This window comes from Jaculus jaculus, chromosome 10 (genome assembly GCF_020740685.1).
Source record: "Jaculus jaculus isolate mJacJac1 chromosome 10, mJacJac1.mat.Y.cur, whole genome shotgun sequence".
NCBI classification, from domain to species: domain Eukaryota; kingdom Metazoa; phylum Chordata; class Mammalia; order Rodentia; family Dipodidae; genus Jaculus; species Jaculus jaculus.
This window is the reverse complement of record NC_059111.1, coordinates 101,276,129-101,290,497: the sequence shown is the minus strand read 5'-3', so window position 1 is coordinate 101,290,497 and position 14,369 is coordinate 101,276,129.

Sequence of the window (14,369 nt, the reverse complement as noted above, 5' to 3'; positions counted from 1 at the left end):
CTTAAATGTTGCCCAGTGTCACCCAGCCAGTAAGAAACCCAGTTAAGGACGGCTGCCCACAGCTGTGAGACTTAGGCATGAGAAGTTGGAAATGTTTTCCTCTTTTGTACCAAGCCTTAGCTCTTGAGTTGGGTGGTGGGGTGGGGGGTGGGACGGTTAGGGACTTTCTAGTCTATAGTCCTGTAAAGAGAATCTTTTCTTCCGTTATTTCTATTGTTGCTCTGGTTTTAAGTTGTTGTGATGCTGTGAATGGAACTCAGGGCCTGGTACACGCTAGGCAAGCACTTTACCTCTGATGTCCTCCCCTCCCCCACTGCCCCACCCCTCCCTACCCCCAAAGAAGCTTTTGAATAGGAATAGTTGGGTCAGAGAGAAAGGGAGAACAGAGAGGGTCACCTGCTGTGCAGGGATCAGCTAAAATAAATTGGGTCAAGTGACACAGGGGGTAGATTGGCATTATTGAGCTGCCCCACTGGGTGCGTGTGGGCCGGACAGAGTGAGAGGATGCAGCTGGAGGAGTGAGCAAAAGCAACATTTAGGGGTGTGAGTTCAGGGAGAAATGAGAGATGAGACCTTGGTGGAGTTCAGTCAGGAACACTTGGTGGCAAGTGTGCCAGTTGCAGGGTCCTGGGAAGGCAGTCACATGACCATGCAGGACCTTCAAAATAGTCAGTTTGAGGATCACAATAGCGCCTTGCAGTTTAGTTTAGTTTTTTTTTTTGTTGTTTTGTTTTTCGAGGTAGGGTCTCACTCTGGCCCAGGCTGACCTGGAATTCACTATGTAGTCTCAGGGTGGCCTCGAACTCACAGGGATCCTCCTACCTCTGCCTTCCGAGTGCTGGAAATAAAGGCGTGTGCCACCACGCTTGGCTCTTAGTTTTGATTTTTAAAAGAACATTTTATTTATTTATTTGAGAGAGAGATAGAGGCAGAGGGAGAGAGAGGAGGAGAATGAGGGAGAGAATGGATGCTCCAAGGCCTCTAGCCACTGCAAACGAACTCCAGACACATGTGCCACCTTGTGTATCTGGTTCTATGTGGTGTAGCAGACAGCTTCAGGTTCGCTGAGATGAACTTCCAGACCAGGCACAGTTATGGAGGAAGAAATTTATTGAAGCTTACAGATCCAGGGGAAGTTCCATAATGGAAGAAGCTGGCTTGGCTTCATGGGGCCAAACATACAGAGAGAAGCCACAAGCCAAAAGCCACACAGCACAGCACACTTCAGGAACTCCAGGTGGGCACACTTTGCATATCTTTAGATTGAAATCTCAAACCCACCACCACACCTTAAGATCCGCCCAGTGACATCACCTCCAGCCAGGTGACTGCAGATGCAAACTACAAACTAATAAAACATGGAATATATTGGGGGCCATCTCTTCAAACAAACTAACACACACACACACACACACACACACACACACACACGGGTACTGGGGTGTTGAACCTGGGTCCTTTGGCTTTGCCGGCAAGTGCCTTAACTGCTAAGCCATCTCTCCTTGATTTTCAGTCTCATATAGTCCAGGCTGGCCCCAAACTCCCTATGAGGGAGAAAGGCCTAGCTTCTTTTAAAGAGACATCTGGCAGTGGCAGAGGGTGGGGGAGTGTGGCTTAGTGGTTAAGCCTGTATTTAGTGTATGCCAAGCCTTGGGTTTGGTCCTCAGCAGCACCACCGAAGGGAGAGGGTACAGGGGCACGCACACATGTATGGCAGCCTCCTAACAGAACGAAACTTTATTTTTGCTCACTTCTCCATGGCTGGGACGTGAAGAATGTCAACCTCCATTCATTTGCAGCGGAGAGGCATACCACTACATATACATACATGCAAATAAATGCATGTTTTTTGTTTTTTGAGGTAAGCGTCTCACTTGAGCCCAGGTGGACATGGAATTCACTATGTAGTCTCAGGCTGGCCATGAACTCACAGCGATCCTCCTACCTCTGGCTCTTAAGTGCTGGGATTAAAGGCATGTGCCACCAGGCCCTGCTAAAAGTATTTTCTTGAAACATAAATCAAAACAAAACAAAAAGATCCATCGATGAGCTATTCTTTACACCAAACAGAATGACTATAGACATCAAATCAATCAAATAGACAAGTACTAGTGATGCAAAAAGTAGAAGTCTCATAGGTTGTTGCCATTTTTTGTTTATTTATTTATTTGAGAGCAACAGAGGCGGGGGGGGGGGGAGAGAAAGAGAGAGAGAGAGAGAGAGAGAGAGAGAGAGGATGGGCATGCCAGGGCCTCCAGCCACTGCAAACGAACTCCAGATGCATGGGTTCCCTTGTGCATCTGGCTAATGTGAGTCCTGGGAAATCAAGCCTCGAACCAGGGTTCTTAGGCTTCACAGGCAAGCACTTAACCACAAAGTCATCTCTCCAGCCCTGTTTATTTTTTTTATTTTTTATTTTTGCGGTGGGGTCCCATTGTAGCCCAGGCTGACCTGGAACTTACTACGTAGTCTCAGGGTAGCCTTGAACTCATGGTGATCCTCCTACCTCTGCTTCCCAGGTGTTGGAATTAAAGGTGTGTGACACCACACTGGGCTGGTTTTTACCATTTTGGAAAACGGTTGGTGACTCTTCAAAGGTTTAAACATATAATTACCATATGATACAGCAATTTTACTCCCAGGTTTCTACTTAATTGAATAAAAGCATAACATTCACACACACACACACACACACACACACACACACACACATGAATGTCAAGTTCAAGTAGAAGAGAAGCTGGTGTGTTTCCAAGGATGGGAAGGAGCACTACCGCTGGGCTGTGTGGATGGCTGACAGCTCTGCTGCAGATTTCTGGGTTTAGTAGCTGTTCAATAACCAGGTGATTGGGATTTATAATTCACTTGACTCTAGCTGTGAACCTACACAAGACATTCAGCTTAAAAAGAAAATAAAAGAAAAAGATGGCTGGAGAGATGGCTCAGCAGTTAAAGGTTCTTGCTTGCAAAGCTTGACAGCGAAGGTTTGATTACCCAGTATGCATGTAATCCAGATGCATAAAGTGGCACATGCAGCTGGAGTTCGTTTACAGTGGCAAGAGGTCCTGATGTGCCCATTCTCTCTCTTTTTCTCTCTGCTTACAAATAAATAGATAAAACATTTTTAAAAATAAAGAAAGAGTGAGCCAGGCATAGTGGCACATGCCTTTAATCCCAGCACTCAGGAGGCAGAGGTAGGAGATTCCCTGTGAGTTCAAGGCCACCCTGAGACTACGTAGTGAATTCCAGGTCAGTCTGGCCTAGAGTGAGACCCTACCTTGGAAGAAAACAAAACAAAACAAAAACAATGATAATAAAGAAAGAGGGCTGGAGAAATGGCTTAGTGGTTAAGGCACTTGCCTGTGAAGCCAATGGACCAAGATGCAATTCCCCAGGACCTATGTAAGCCAGATGCTTAAGGTGGCACATCTGTCTGGAGTTCATTTGCAGCAGCTAAAGGCCCTGGCATAGGTAGGGACTTACTCTAGCTCAGGCTCACCTGGAATTCACTATGTAGTCCCAGAGTGGCCTTGAACTCTCGTTGATCCTCCTACCTCTGCCTCCCAAGTGCTGGGATTAAAGGCTTGCACCACCACACCTGGCTAAATAATTTTAAAAAATTAAAAGAAAAAATAATACCACCAGTGAAGATACTCAACAGTGGACACTACAAGCCTTATAATTGGCCAGCCAGCCCATATGAGCCAATGGGTGCAATAGTGGCACATCTGTCATGGTGGAAACCAACTGCCCTCCAATTGGACTGGAGGCCTGCTCCATGGAGGAAAACACATCCCTGATACTGAAAACTTGAAACAGGGGTAGCCATGAGCCCTACGGGTGTAACATCTGCTGATGTCTGGAAAAATGTATACACTATGCTTATCAAACTGCCCAGTAAGCACTTCTCTTAATATTTATACCCTTATATTAACGCTACTCTCACTTTGGGTAGAGAATCTTCTCTTTTCAGATGGCAGTGACCTTGGGATGACTCAGAAGGTATAATAGTGCTGGAAAGAAGTGAGTGGAGTACTGAGTAACATCTTGATTACACTTTCCAAGGCTCAGGGTCTAATGCGGAAGAGGTGGTGGAAAGAATGTAAGAACCAAAGGAAGGGTAGGACTCCTTACAACGTGCTCCCTCCAGACATAAAATGGCCTGGATATCCATGACCTCATAGTGCCTGACACTACCTATACAAGACCATCATAAGAGGAGGAAAAGATCATGATATCAAAATAAAAGAGAGACTGATTGAGATGGGGAGGGGATATGATGGAGAATGGAATTTCAAAGGGGAAGGTGGGGGGGGAGGGTATTACCATGGGATACTTTTTATAATCATGGAAAATGTTAATAAAAAATGAGAAAAAAAACAAAAAACAAAGAAAAAAATAGCCTTCATGTCCCTTAACAGTGGTTATTAAACTGATCATGAAGTCCTGAGCTTTCCAAGAAGCACCTTCGAGATTTACCGGGCCAAATGGTGCTGAAATAAGGGAACTGGAAACTGCCTCTCATATCTGCATTTCCCATGCCCCAGTCTCATCAGCTTTAAAATGTGTCGGCCAGGCTTTAAACTTGGGGAGCAGTGTGGAAAGTTCCTGGATTTTGGGGGTAAGCCATCTTGGTAGATTCTGTAGAGCTTGGGACCGAGGAACGTGACTCTATAATTGTGCTACTCCAAGTAGGTGACTGCAAAATGCTTGCTCCGATGTGAGTGGTTCCTTCGTGAACAGGGATTCACACACACACACACACACACACACACAACCTACCTAACTCATTGGGCTAGAGAGATATCTTAGTGGTGAAGGCACTTGCCTACAAAGCCTAAGGATCCAAGTTCAATTCCCCAGAACCCACTTAAGCCAGATGCACATAGTGGCACATGTATCTTGTCTCATATAAATAAATAAAAATAAAATATTGTTTAAAAATCTCATAATGTTTTAAACAAGTTTATGACTTTTTAATGCTTGAAATTTATTTATTTATTTATTTGAGGATGACAGAGAGAAAGAGGCACACTGAGAGAGAACGGGTGCACCAGGGCCTCCAGCCACTGCAAACGAACTCCAGATGCACGCACCACCTTGTGCATCTGGCTTACATGGATACTCAGGAATGGAGCCTCAAACCAGGGTCCTTAGGCTTTACAGGCAAGTGCTTAACCACTAAGCCATCTGTCCAGCCCGGACTTTTTCTTTTCTTTTCTTTTTTCTTCCTGAGCCATACTTACAGCTATCCCGGGTCACAGATTGGACACCCCTGACAGATTCTAGAGGAGAAGGCAAGTGAAGAGCCAGGTGTGGTGGCACATGTCTTCAATCCCAGCACTCAGGAGGCAGAGGTAGGAGGACATCTGTGAGTTAGAGTATAGCCTGTACAGACTGAGTTTCCAGATCAGCTTGGGCTACAGTGAGACCCTAGATTAAGAAAAAAAAAAAAAAAAAAAAGTGAAGCTTGGATAAGCTCCAGGCTGGTTATCCTGCCTGCCATTTGCCATGTGCTAGGCAAGTCTTCTGAGACTCAATTTGCTCATCTATGAAATGGGAGTGGAACTGCCTTCTCAGTGGGATGCTATGAGAATTACATGTAATGAAGATGATAGCTGGGCATGGTGGTGCACACCTTTAATCCCAGCCCTTGGGAGTCAGAGATAGGATGATTTCCATGAGTTTGAGGTCACCCTGAGACTATATGGTGAATTCCAGGTCAGCCTGGGCTAGAGTAAGACCCTACCTTGCACAACCAAAGAAAACAGAAAGATTATGAAGTTTAGTCACTTTTTTGGAGGATGGTGCGAAGCTCATGTCTCCAGGCCTGGCCCTTAGACTGCTACAAAGCCCAGGCTGGGCTTGAAGTTCCGATTACCCTGCCATATCCCACCCCCAGTGCTGGGATTACAGGTGTGTGACACCGCACCCAGATGGCTTATCAGCTTTGAGTGAACATTTAACTTCAGTGACATCTGTTTGTCAGGGGGCCTCATACCATGTAGGAGGTTAAGGTCAATTAGAAAGGCTGGCTCTTAGAGACTCAACCAGTTTATTCCCCAGGCTCAAAATAAAACTGATCGATTTATGACCCTAGAACATTACCCTGAGCAGGTGTGGGTGTGGGGAGCCTCTGTCTATTGGTGGCATGGGATTTAGCGTTCTTAATAATGCACAACCAAGTCCCATTGCTATTTCCTTTCTCCCATAAATATTTTATCTATCTACATGTATATGTAAATGCAGCTATACATTTTTTGTTTATTTTTATTTATTTACGAGTGACAGAGAGAGAAAGAGGCAGAGAGAGAGAGAGAGAGAATGTGCTCATCAGGTCCTCCAGCCACTGCAAATGAACTCCAGACACATGGGCCCTCTTATGTATCTGGCTTACATGGGTCCTGGGCAATAGAGCCTCAAACAGAGGTCCTTAGCCTTCACAGGCAAGCTCTTAACCGCTAAGCCATCTCTCCAGCATCCCCCTTCGCCTTTTTTTTTTTTTTTTTTTGGTTTTTCGAGGTAGGGTCTCTCTCTCCAGCTCAAGTTGACTGGAATTTATTATGTAGTCTTAGGGTGGCCTTGAAATCACGGCAATCCTACCTCTGCCTCCTGAGTGCTGGGATTAAAGGTGTGCACCACCGCCCCTGGCTATTATTATTATTGTTGTTGTGGTGGTAGGGTTTCACTGCAGTCCAGGCTGATCTGGAACTCGCTCTGTAGCTCCAGGCTGGCCTCAAACTCAAACTCATGTTGATCCTCCTACCTCTGCCTCCCAAGTGCTGGGATCAAAAGCATGTGCCACCACACCCGGCTTTATTTCAGATTTAATTATGCTATTGTGGCAAAAGAAAAAAGAAAGTGCTTTTTGTTTTCTTTTCAGGTCTGGCATTATGTAGCTATGTTTGTTCTTTATTCTTTCATCCAGAACAGTTCTTTAGTCTTTGTTTTCCATGACCTTGACACTTTTTTTTCCCAAAATTTTTATTAACAACTTCCATGATTACAAAAAATATCCCATGATAATACCCTCCCTCCTCCCACTTTCCCCTTTGAACCTTGACAATTCTGAACAGCACGAGTCAGTCATCTTGGGGGAGGTGTCCCTTCATGCGAGCTCGTCTGCATTCAGATCATGCACTTTGGATGGAAATGCTACAGAATTGCTTGTTAGGGCCTCTGTGGGTCATCCTATCACAGGCACATGGTGTCTCATTTGACTTGGATCACTTAGGCAAGATGTCTGCCAGCTTTCTCCACTCTTCAATGGCTCCCTTCTTGGCCAGCCTCACCCTGTCTCATCCCACATCCTTCATGGCTTGGCTGGTGTCTCGCTGATCTGTCCCCAGCCATGATCATTTCACAGGATGACTGGTAGCCTTGTCCCCTGTCCTCCAGAAGCTTGCCCTTCCTCCTCTGTCTCCCTCAGTGACAGTTCTTGGCAGCAGTTTGCTCCTAGTCAGTGGTCAGCCCAGACTCCTTTTCCCCCGGCTCTTCATGTTGATCCATGCTGAGGTCCTCTCACATCACGTTCCTAATATATATATATATATATATATATATATATATTTGCCACTCCCTTGGTTCAGGCATTATCATTTCCTTCTTGGACCCCTGCCACCATCTCCTCCCTGCTCTTTCTGCCAGGCCCTGCCTTCCCTGTGATTCAATCTCTGACCCAAGGGCACAATGCAGTTCCTGATGTGCATCTCCGTGTGTATCATGGAGAGTAGACCAAGAAGGCGAATGCCACGTAGGACCCCCCTCTCAGTAGGCTTCCCATCTCCTTCGCTTCGTCCTCCTTTTTCTTTCTTTCCCTCTTTCTTTTTTTCTCTTTCTCTCTCTCTCGTTCTTTCTTTCTTTCTTGAGAATTGGGATGAAAGTTTATTTTCATGCATGCCAGGGTGGGCACAGTGAGCTTAGTGGTTAAGGCATTTGCCTATGAAGCCTAACAACCCCAGTTAGATTCCCCGAGACCCACGTACACAAGGGGGTACATGCGTCTGGAGTGCATTTACAGTGGCTAGAGGCCCTGGTGTGCCCTTTCTCTTTCTCTCTCCCTGCCTCTCTCTCTCAAATTAAAAAAAAAAAAACAACAAACAAACAAAAAAGAACTTATACGCCTTACCTTGGACCACTCTCATCCCATCCCTTCTTTATGGAAAGACCTTGCGTACTTCTCCAACTGATGCATCATGCCTAATTCCCTAATTTGAGTTGCTCCTCTCCTTGGATATTTTTTTCACACATGAAATCTGGGGTTCCCACTATACTTACTTACTTCTCTTGTCCCAATTTCGATTCATTCTTCCATATCACCTCCAGTGGAGAGCATTTCCTGTGCCCTGGGTCCTGTTAAAGACCCTCTCCCCAGAGGCTCCCCCTGGAACTTGGCCCCCATCCTACTGTGACACCTCACTCTTTGAAATGAATTATGTTTACTCTGTCATCTTCCACTGAGTTCCTTCAGGCCAGTGACCATGTCTTGTTCACTCCTTGCTGGGAAACGAGCTGACACATTATCTGGCCCCAGAACATACTCGATGACTATCTGTCAAATGGGCGGGCCAGTGAGTGCAGTGGTGAGCGGAGGCAGGACTGACACAGCTTCAAGGTTTCGTTGATCTCGGGGAAGTTGGCTCAGCTGTGGTGATGGTGACAAAGAGACTTAGATGCTGATGAAATGAAGGTGAGTTTTCGATTCTGAGGGCGTAATGGCGAGTCCTAGGTTTTGAGGAAATGATGGTGAGGTTTTTTTTTTTTTTTAAATTTATTTATTTGAGAGCGACAGACACAGAGAGAAAGACAGATAGAGGGAGAGAGAGAGAATGGGCGCGCCAGGGCTTCCAGCCTCTGCAAACGAACTCCAGACGCGTGCGCCCCCTTGTGCATCTGGCTAACGTGGGGCCTGGGGAACCGAGCCTCGAATCGGGGGTCCTTAGGCTTCACAGGCAAGCGCTTAACCGCTAAGCCATCTCTCCAGCCCATGATGGTGAGGTTTTTTAAAAAATTATTTTATTTACTTATTTGAAAGAGAGAGAGAGAGAAAGAGAGAGAGAGAGAGAGAGAGAGAGAGAGAGAGAGAGAGAGGATGGGCATGCCAGGGCTTCCAGCTGCTGCAAATGAACTCCAGACGCATGTACCACCTTGTGCATCTGGCTTATGTGGGTCCTGGGGAATTGAACCTGGGTCCTTTGCAGGCAAGCGCCTTAACCGCTAATCCATCCCTCTAACCCCAGTCGTGAGTTTTTTGAGGCCATTCTTCACAGGCCTAGGTGACACAGGAACAACGTCAGGAATGAGATAAGTGCTTCAGAGTCTAAAGGACTAATTAAGGCAGGGCATCTATCAGATAGCCAAGGTGCCCATGACCCAGAAGGGCTGGTGTTCCAAAGGAACAGGTTTCTACAGCCCACAGTCAGGTGACTCAGCTAGGGTTGGGTTCTGAGACTCAGGAAAGGGAACTGCCAGATAAGAAAGCAATCAGCCGGGCTTCTGCCCAGGTGGCCAACCACATGGCTGAAACCCTCCATCGGCTTGGCAGCCAGTCCACTCCACGGTTTCCTAGGGAACTGAGGGCCACACAATCTGCAGTGCAACTTGGCACACAGCCTGGGACATTTTATGAGGGCCAGATGGCCAGACTCCGTGTGTTGTCAGTGTTGTGGGGAGGGTAGCTAAGGGTCTTGGGGGCAGGACTCAGCACTAGGGTCGGGAGAGTCCGAGGAGCGCTGGGATAAAAGTCCAGGGACACAGTTGAGAGAAGACATGCCGCAGCCTGGTGGCAAGTGCAGAGCTAGCGGTTCTAAAAGTCGTGGTAAGACATGAGTTGAGTCAGATATGGTGGTGCAAGTTTGTGAGTCTGGCATCTGGGAGGTAGAGGCAAGAGGATCAGAAGTTTAAGGTCATCTGTGCTACACAGAAAGTTTGAGGCCAACTGAAGCTACCTGACACCCTGACTTAATGAAAAAAAAAAAACAAAAAAAAAAAAAACAGGACTGGACAGATGGCTTAGCAGTTAAGCACTTGCCTATGAAGCCTAACGACCCTGGTTCGAGGCTCAGTTCTCCAGGACCCATGTTAGCCAGATGCACAAGGGGGCCCATGCGTCTGGAGTTCATTTGCAGTGGCTGGGGGCCCTGGTGTGCCCATTTTTCCTTTCTCTCTATTAGCCTCTTTTTCTCTCTGTCTGGCATTCTCAACAAAACAAAACAAATAAGAAAACAGGGGGCTGGAGAGATAGCTCAGTGGTTAAGGTGCTTGCCTGCAGAGCTTGACTACCTGGGTTCAAGTCACCATTACCCACATAAAGCCAGATGCACAGTGGCACATGTATCTGGAGTTTGTTTGCAGCAGTTGGAGGCCCTGGCCCACTCATTTTCTCTATCTCTCTCATCCTTTTCTCTTTATCTCAGTCTGCTTGCAAATAAATATATTTTAAAAAATAAGCCAAAAAAATGCACATAAATTGAAGAGACCACATAGTTGAGATCTGGGTCAAGGATATTATTTATCCTTTCGAAGATCCAGAACCTGGCTGGAAAGATATCTCAATTGGTTAAGTACTTGTTGTGTAAGCAAGAGTATTTGAGTTTGATCCCTAAAATCCACATGTTAAAAAAAGCTAGCATTGGGCTGGAGGGATGGCTTAGCAGTTAAGGCATCTGCTTGCAAAGCCAAAGGACTCAGGTTCGATTCCCCAGGACCCACATTAGCCAGATGCACAAGACGGCACAAGCATCTGGAGTTCATTTGCAGTGGCTGGAGGCCATGGTGCACCCATTCTCTCTCTCTCTCTCAAATAAGTAAATAAATCAATATATATATATATTTTTTAATAAAAGCTAGCAGTGGGGTTTGGAAGATGGCTCAGTGGTTAAAGGTGCTTACTTGCAAAATTTGCCAGCTGGGGTTCAATTCCAAACCACCCGTGCAAGTGTAAGGGTCTGGCATTTGTAAACAGTGACAAGAAGCCCTGGTGCCATGCATATGCACATACACACACACACACACACACACACACACACACACAGTAATTAAAAAATTTATTTATTTATTTGAGAAAGAGAGAGAGAGAGTGAGCAGGAATTAGATAGAGGGAGAATGGGTGCACCAGGGCTTTCAGCCACTGCACACGAACTCCAGAGGCATGTGCCACCTTGTGCATCTGGCTTATGTAGGTACTGGGGAATCAAACCGAGGTCCTTTGGCATTGCAGGCAAGTGCCTTAACCGCTAAGCCATCTCTCTAGCCCCCATTTTTTTTTAAAGCTGACGTTGTGGCGCATCGAGTAATCCTAAAACTGGGGAGGTGGAGCCAGGGGGATCCCTGGAGCTCATTAATCCGCCAACGTAGCACACTTGGTGAGTTCCAGGCCAATGCTACTTGAAGGACTAGCCCAGCCCATAGACTTTCAGCTTTGGGAGGCAGAGATAACTCCAGTTGGAGAACTAACCATGCATCATTTTATTTGCCAGAAATAAATACACAAATAAATAAATAATAAATATTGAAACCATCTTAGTACTGAGCAGAAGGTCATTTTTGCCACTTGAGTCACCAACTCCTTAGGCACCCTGCTTTATATACTCAGATGTAAGGATTGGGGGCGGGTATCTGGTCTTGGCAGCCCATTGCTATGCAGAGCTAAAACCAGGAGGGGGCTGCAGTGGGAAGTGGAGGGACCCGGAAGAGGTCTATGGAATTGACTTTCCTGAGAAGGCAGGAAATGACTAAAAGGGAACCTAATTAATGTATTTTTTTTTTTCCTGTCTTCATCCTACTCAGTTGGATTCATAGTTTAAAGTAATTCAGGGCATGGATACGGGTAGTCCAGAATTAGGCTGTTATGCAACAAGAAGAGAAACCGTTTGTCATGTGCGGTTGTAGATGGTACAAACAGCTCGTTTGTTTTTGAGATAGGGTCTCTCGCTCTAGCCCAGGCTGACCTGTGTCATCGCGGGCTGGTCTCAAACTCACCACAATCCTCCTACCTCTGCCTTCAGAGTGCTGGGATTAAAGGCGTGCACCACCATACCCAGCTGTGTGTTGGATTTTGTTTCCTGATGGCAGCGAGAACCAGGAGGCAGGCACGTCCGGGCAGCGATGTCAGGGTCTGTCAGTCACGTGGAAACCCTGACTGCTGACTTTCAGTGCTCTGGGCTGGAAGTTCAGGCCCGTCACCGGCTGCCAGAGTGAGGAACTTGAGATTCAGAGGGTCCAGTAGTCCAGGCAGGATGCCCCTTCCACACATGGCATGGGATCAGCTGGACCGCACAGAAATGTTAGAGAGAGCAGCACATAGAGTACCATGGTATAGGAGGGCATGTGATGGCAGAATAAGCCTGCCTGTGTGTGGGGGGGTGTCTTCATATTCTATGGTGCTATAAGTGGCTATGCTTCACGGGCTTAAAGGCTCTCATCACCATTGTCACTGTCACCATTATTACCACCGTCATTGCTACCATCACCTTCGTCATCATCGTCGCAAACACGACTGAATTACTACTTCCTGATCACGTCCCATGTGTTCATCAACGTCAGTTAATTCTCACAAGATGACGTAAGTTAGGATCTGTTATCCTTGAGAGGTAAACCTGAGGCTCAGGGATGGTTAATGGCTTGCCAAAGGTCAAATGGAAGTGGCAAAGCTTAGACGTTGACTTTCTCGGGTAGCCAGAGGTTAGAAAGGGAAACAATGCTTAGAGGCAACTCTGTCACTTGGTGTTTCTCGTCTGTGCAGTGGGGTGGTGGTGATAAAAACACTGCCTCGGGCGGGAGAGATGGCTTAGCGGTTAAGCACTTGCCTGTGAAGCCTAAGGACCCCGGTTCGAGGCTCGGTTCCCCAGGTCCCACGTTAGCCAGATGCACAAGGGGGCGCACGCGTCTGGAGTTCGTTTGCAGAGGCTGGAAGCCCTGGCGCACCCATTCTCTCCCTCTATCTGTCTTTCTCTCTGTGCCTGTCGCTCTCAATTAAATAAATAAAAAAAAAAAAACACTGCCTCGTGAGGAGGAACAGAGGATCAGGTGGGGAGCTCTGACATGAATCAACCCCGGGGAGCAGACTTGCCTGATGTAGAAAATCAAGTTCGAGACGCTCAGTTAAATTTGCATTCAGAGAAACAAAAAGTCTTGCACTATCTGGAGCATGACCGCACTAGCCACCATTCATTGCTCAGCTGAAATTTGAATTTGACTGAGCGCCTGTGTTAACTAGCACCCCACTGGGGTGGCTCCTCTGGACACTTTGGCGGTCACACCTGGCTCCTGTGCAGGGCTCTCTGCTGGCATGGCTGGTTTCAGTGTGTCGCCTCTCTGTCTGCTGTGCCTCCAGCCTTCTGCTCCTACAGCCTCCCGTTCCCTGTCCTTTGGGTGTCCCCGGCCTGTCTCTCCATCAAGTTCATGGAGCACTCCTCCCCAGCAGGGAGCTCCCAGAGCCCAGATCTCATCACCTTGCTCTCTCATCATGCAGACTGGGGGCCATTTGCTGTCTTTCAGATGAGTTCATCTGCCCTCCTAAATTCTAGAAGTTTCCAGGAGGGATTGTGTTCTCTGCCATGTCCCAAACACGGATAGATCTCAGTTGTGGAAGGGGATGCAGAAATAGAGCCATTGTCTGGCAGGAGCTGGGGATCCACTTCGATCTTTGCTCACCGAGTCTGGGTTGTAAGAGGAAAGCAGTGACAGCTTGGCACGGTCAGCCTTGCCCCCCAAGCTCCTCACCCCTAAAGCCCCTCCCCTTCCCAGTCCATCTTCTCACCCCGCCCTGATCCTCAATCCCTTCTCTCCTCACAGGCCCTCACTCTCACAGCCCAGCCTGGATTACTTCTCTGTCCTACATAGTGGGCAGCTCTGACCCAAGCTTATCTTTTCTACAGAAAGGAAGTAATGCCCCCCCAAAGTGGGTACACCTTCCTTCAACTACAATAAGTACGCAGCCGGCATGAGCCTGGAAGAATGGCAGCATACACCTTCCTCTCAGATGGAATCAGGTGCTGAATGTCAGAGCTCACCTACCTTCTTTTTTCCCAGTGGCCTCTGATATTCTTATTTATTTGACAGAGAAAGAGAGAATGGGTGCTCCAGGGCCTCCAGCCACTGCTAACGAACTCCAGACACGTGTGCCCCCTTGTGCATCTGGCTAATGTGGGTCCTGGGGAATCGAACCTGGGTCCTTTGGCTTTGCGGGCAAACCCCTTAACCGCTAAGCCATCCCTCCAGCCCCTTGGACATTCTTTCATCTGCTCTTGTCCGGCTCTTCCTGGAACAGGGCGTGTGTCTGCCCTAATTCTCAAGCTGCGTGTTTACCGCCCACCTGCCCAGTGCATGACTAAAGACAACCTGGCCAACCTATCTGAACCCAGATGGAT